Here is a 6,718-nt window from a genome sequence, read left to right as displayed (position 1 = left end):
TTATGAAATAGAATCAAGTTATTGTTAGAAGCAACTCATGAAAAATATCAAAAGATAATGCAATTCCTTGATGATTCTTGTTAAGAAATGAAAAATATATGATAAAATCATAATTATCCTAGATTGGAGTGAAATTTTTTATGGTAAGTCATACAAAAGGAATCCTAAACATAATTAACTCAAGGCTTAACATTTCACTAAATGACCTAAAAATCATTCCAAAATTATTTAAAAGGAATAGTATAAAGCTTAAATGTTATGAAACTAGCTCACAAAAAGATAGAAAAGAGAGATAAATGCCTTAGAATCCAGCCTCTTCGAGGGGGCAACCTCCTTTAAATTATACAAATGAACAATTCATGGATGATACAAATGACAAGACCTCCTTTCTATATATAGGAGTCTATGGGGTCATAATATAATCAGAGCCGACATAACAATAATAATCTAAGGGCACAATAATAACAATATGAGGACTACATGGGCACAACAATATAATAAAGGTGTTGTATTAATAACAATAAGGGGTGACACTAGTAGTATAGGGACCTAACATGCCCATATCCTTCAAAAAGTGTTGTCCTCAATGCTTGAGTACCTCTTGATGCTTATGTATAAAATTCCTGTCCTCCCATGTGGAATATTTAGCAGGTAAGTTCTTCCACTTGATGAGATACTCTGAAATTGATCAATTTCGCAGCTGTCAGGTTCATGTTTCTGTGACTACTCTAGGCTCCAATATGATTTTTCCTTCCTTGTCGAGTTCTGGTAATATTGTTTACACTGGGATCTTCTGCAACTTTTGAATGAGTAGCCATGCTTCTTCATCCTTCTACCATTCATCCCTTTCTTCATTTATCCAATTTGGTTGGATAATAGAAATAGCACAAAAAAATGGTTCCACATCCTCTTCCTTTCTTGAGAGTGCATCTGCAACAACATTTTTCTTCCCTTTTTTGTAGATGAATTCAAAGTCATAACCCAACATATTTGCGACCCATTTTTTCTGTTCTTCTAAAAATAATCTTTTTTCTAAAAAGTATTTAAGACTATCATGATCCATTTTTACCTTGAAGTGTCTTCCCATTTGGTAAGGTCGCCATTTCCTAAGTGCATGTAGTATTGCCAACATTTCCTTCTCATAAATAGCTTTGTGTAAATACTTTTCTTTGATTGGATGACTTTCAAAAGAAATGGGTCTTTCATCTTGCATTAAAGCAACACCAATTCCATTTCCTGAAGCATCACATTCCACAATAAATGTTTTTGTGAAGTCTGGCGTAGCTAAGACTAGTGCTTGGCACATTTCCTCTTTAAGATGTTCGAAGACCTTTGTTACTTTTGGAGTCCATGAAAATGCATCTTTCTTTAATAATGTTAATAGAGGTGCTGCTATTCTCCCATAATTCTTAACAAACTTGTGATAATACCCTGACAACCCAAGAAATCCTCAAAGATGTTTTATGCATGTGGGGATTTTCCATTCCTAAAATGGCTTTAATTTTGCTAGGGTCTACCTTAACACCTTCATGGGATACAATATGACTCCACCTCTTGTACTCCAAAGAAACATTTGGAGCTGTTTGCATACAATTGTCTCTCCTCCAATAGTTTGATCACCTTGTCAACATGTTGAACATGATCCTTCCAAGACTTGTTGTAGATTAGTATATCATCAAAAAATACTATCACACATTTTCTAAGGAAGGGTTTGAAAATGGAATTCATCAAACCTTGAAATGTAGATGGTGCATTGGCAAGGCCAAAAGGCATGACCAAAAATTCATAATGACCCTCATGTGTTCTAAATGTTGTTTTCAGAATGTCTTCAGTCTTCATTCTGATTTGATGATATCCTGAACGAAGATCCAACTTGGTGAATTAAATTGATCCATGAAATTCATCCAATAATTCTTCAATAACAGGAATGATAAATTTATGTTTAATAGTGAGCTTGTTGAGCTCCCTATAATCTGGACACATGCACCATGATCCATCCTTCATGTGAACCAATACTACTAGAGAAGAGAAAGAACTTTGACTAGGTTGAATTATACCAGCCTCTAGCATTTATGCAACCATATGTTCAATTTCACTCTTTTGGGCATAGGGATATTTGTATGGCCTGATGTTTGCAAGAACACTTACTGGAATCAAATGAATGGCATGATCATGATCACGAATAGGGGGAGGCCTTTGGGAGTCTCAAACACCTTTGAATAATTGTCGAAGACTTTTTTGGGATTTGGAGAAATAGATGATTTCGATGTGGGAACCTCTAGCGAACAAAATTGTGCAATTATGCCTCATTGTTCCTACTATAGAATCTTTGTCATACTATTAGGTATGATTATCTCTCTTGATTTCCCTGCAATACCCATTAATTCGACTTCCTTTCCTTCTGCACAAAATTTCATGAAAGGTTCTTGAAAATTAAAAGCTATTGTACCCAAGGATTGTATCCATTGGACTCATAGTACAACATCAGCACCACCCATTGGAATGGAAAGCATTCGGCTATTCAATACATATTCTCCCATGGATAACTTAATATTATGGAACTTTCCAGAGAAATTTATGGTTCCTCCACTTGCAACCATGACTTGACACTCTGGTACTGGATATAGGAATCAATTTAATTCCTTGGCTATCTTACAATGAATAAAATTATTGGTACTTCTTGAATCAATCAACACTATTACCTTTTTCTTCTTGATATTTCCTTCTATCTTGATAGTTTGAGGAGTGGTAATTCCATCAAATGCATTACAAGATATGGTCAGATTCATTTCTTCTTTATCTATGGTTTGTTACTGGAGTATATCCTCTTCTTTTGACATTTCTTGTTCCCTTTCTTCCTTCTCTTCACAATCTATGTAAAATAATTTTTTCTCAGCACACTTATGACCTTTAGTGTATTTTCTATCACAACTGTAACAAAGCCCTTTTGCTCTTTTTTCTTCCAATTGTTGTGGTGTCAACATTCTAGGTTGTGGAAGGCTAGGGGCATCAACACTTCCATCTTTATAGTTGTGAGTGGTAGGCTTCCTAGTTCCCATAATTTTGCTTTCCATTTTTCTTGCTAACCTGAATGTCTTCTCCAATGATTCAGGTTCCCAAAGGTGAACCTCATGTTGGATATTATCCTTTAAATTCCCTATGAACACATCAATCCTATGTTACTTTAGAATATCTTTTACCCTTATGTTCATTTTTTGGAAGTCCTCAATGTGCTCCATCATTGAACCCTTTTGTTTGAGATTTATTAATTGGCTAAAAAAGGTGTTGCTTTTTGTATCCTCATAATGTGCTATAATTTCTTCCATAAAAATTTCCCAAGTGACAATTTATTTATGAGAGAAAATCCATTGATACCATAAAAACTGATTTGGTTCCAAATATAAAGTTACAATACGTACCTTTTGTGTGTTTTGCACATTATGGAAATTGAAAAATTGCTCCATCTATAGTATCCATGTTCCTGGTTCCTTGCCATCAAACTTCCACATATCAATTTTTGGAACATGGTGGGTCTTCACTCCAACATTAGATTCTATGAAATCATGATTAACATTTATTTTACTCTCATCATGAGTTTCCTTTACTACCCTTTCACTATTAGTAATCATTTCTTGTAGCAACTTATTCAAATTTATCTTCAATTCTTCCATCTTAGTATCCATGCCATTCATCTTAGCATCCATGCTATTTATCTCAGCTTCCATGCCATCCATCTTAGCTTCCACTCCATCCATCTTAACTTGCATGCCATTCATAATAGCTTCCATGCCATTCATCTTGGCTTCATTTACCTTTTGTGAGGGTGAAATATGTTGTACTTGGTCTTGTAATTTTGATATATCATGTTGCATTTCTTCTTCTTCTTCATGAGTCATGCTAGAGATTTCAGGTTGCTTACTAGGTGTTTCCATTTTCTTTCTTCAGGGCATCAATTAATGATAATAATTCTTCACTATTCTATTTGAATTCCTTCAAACTAATTTTTCAAACCAATCTTATGCAAAATTAAAAAAAAAAAAACTACACACTTTTTTTTTTTTCACTTTGTAAGATCTCGATATTGAATTTGTTGTATCTCTGTAACTATGGATCCCGAATATCTAAAATTGTGTCTTGCAATATTCCTTTGAGTCCTATTTCTAACTCCCTTAAGGCTAATCATGATTGGATTCTCCAAGGAAGATTTATGACAAATATGCTACGGTGACCTGATTATAAACTAGTTCAATAGAGAAAAATTCTATGAAGTGCCACGTGTCACTGTTTCAACCTCAGTATCTGACAGTAATATACAGAAAATCACAGGTCGTCCACTTTCTGAAACTTCTGACGAAATTTTAATTTGATGCTCAGAACAAAAGCTATGATGATTTTCCCTCAGTCACCTGTTTGGAATGTAATTCAGGAGTATGCAAAAACCCTAACTTCCTCAAATCATATCTCCAAAAATATAGAGAGACAAGCTCTAAAATTTAGACCCAAAGTTTAGAACGATTTTGACTCAAATGGGATTTTTTTTGTGGCTTCTGAAACGTCGCAAAAAAAAAACTATAGCGAAAATTCCACGATGCCCTGTTTGGAGAAGGGAAATGCCAGAATCCAAAGCTCGCATACCAAATGTAATGAAACCAGCTGACAAAGAGATAGAAAATAGAGACAAACACCTTAAAATCTAGCCCCTTCGATGGGGAAACCTCCTTTACATTACACAAATGAGAAATTCTTTGATGATACAAATCAAAAGGCCTCCTTTCTATATATAGGAGTCTATGGAGTCATAATATAATCAGAGCCGACATAACAATAATAACGATAGGGCACAATAATAACAATAGTTGGCTTCTATGGGGCACAATAATAAATATATGGGGACTACATGGGAACAAAAATATAATAAGGGGGTTGTATTAATAACAATAAGGGGTTACACTACTAGTATAGGGACCTAACATGCCCCTCTCCTTCAAAAATTGTGTCCTCAATGCTTGAGTAGTTCTAGATGCTTATGTATAAAATTCTTGTCCTCTCATGTGGAATCATCAGTAGGTAAGTTCTTCCACTTGGTGAGATACTCTAAATTTTGCAATTCCTTGATGATTCTTATCAAGAAATGGAAAAGATATGATAAAATCATAATTATCCTGGATTGGAGTGAATTTTTTTATGGTAAGTCCTAAAAAAGGAATCCTAAACATAATTAACTCAAGGCTTTACATTTCATCAAATGACCTAAAAATCCTTCCAAAATTATTTAAAAGGAATGGTATAGAGCTTAAAATTTTTGAAGGAGAAATCAACCGTAACAAAATGTATTATGAAATGGGTTTCATTTTAAAAGGAGTTCAAGAGCTAGGTTGTTTAAAATTTTCTTCAACTTTCCCTCCACACACACAACATGTGTTATAAGTGGGGACCTGGTACCTAGCAATATTATTATGTCAAATATGACTTTTTGAGTTAATAGCTAAGTCTTATAGCTAGGGAAAAAATAATGATAAATAATTCATATATCTGAATAGTATATCCGTAACAATCATGACCCCAAGGATAGCCTCCTCCGAAGAAAAATACAACCTAAAGGAAATCATGTGAGCTAGGAGGGTTCACTGAAAAAATAAGTGAAGTGAAATGATCATAGTTTGTATTTTGATGCATGTTATGTTCAATTTTATTTTCATTTTGTAATAAGAAATATTCACTATGCTTAATGGAATACACATTCCATATGATGCTATCTTAGAAGGGTGAGCCACTAACCCGGGATCTTGATTGACAGCTAATATTTCAAAAGGAATCAATTGTAGAGGCATGTTATCCACAACTAAACTAGAATACAAGGACAAACCTTTTGACTCAATTATACTTGTAGAAGTCACACATATTGAAGTTAAGTTTAAAGAATTAAGTAGTGGAGGTAGGGTGATGATACCCAGTAAAACATGTGTAGTTTTTAACCCTATACAATTAACTGCTACAAATATATTCATATTAAAATAGAAAATATGAAATGGAAAATCTACATATAAACACAACGATTTTATCGTAAACCAGGAAAACTAGTATGATTTTTCAATATACACCTCCTTGTGTATAATATTCTAATACATTATGTATATCTCACAAAATTCATAAACTACCAATCCTTTTATTCCAGATCTAAGTGAAATTGTAATTCCTCATCGAAAACTATAAAACCATGGGAAAAACCCCCATTCAATACAAAACCCCTAAATCCAAAAACAATGTGCCAAAAACTACTAGAATATATGGAAAAAACCAACCAGAAATATTTCCATGTGGTGATGCCCCCAAAACTATATGTAGGGGACCTACACCTCATACAAACCCCCTAATTAAAGGGGTATCCCCAACCCTTCAACCTTCTCGAATAGGTGGGGTTGTTCACCCACATAGGGTATTCATATGAGTTGTTCACAACTCCATTTATGAACAACTCCTTAGTTGCCCACTGCTACTCCTTAGCTCTTTGGGACTTACTCCCACTATTTCCTTCTTGTGCTTCTCTAATGAAGAAAAACATAAGGCATGGAGGGTTGCCCTCTATCACTATGGGATGTCCTTGTCTTCAATAAACTTGGGCTTGTCAAATTTCTTGACTTTGTTGCCTTCTTTCATCCTTCAAAGATCGATCCCCTAAGCTTAACTTCATACCTCTCCTAGAATGAATATAGTCCTT

The sequence above is a fragment of the Pinus tabuliformis genome, chromosome Q (genome assembly GCF_031772625.1).
Source record: "Pinus tabuliformis cultivar Carrire ecotype Pingquan chromosome Q, CPIR1, whole genome shotgun sequence".
NCBI classification, from domain to species: domain Eukaryota; kingdom Viridiplantae; phylum Streptophyta; class Pinopsida; order Pinales; family Pinaceae; genus Pinus; species Pinus tabuliformis.
Note: the sequence above shows the minus strand (reverse complement) of the source record.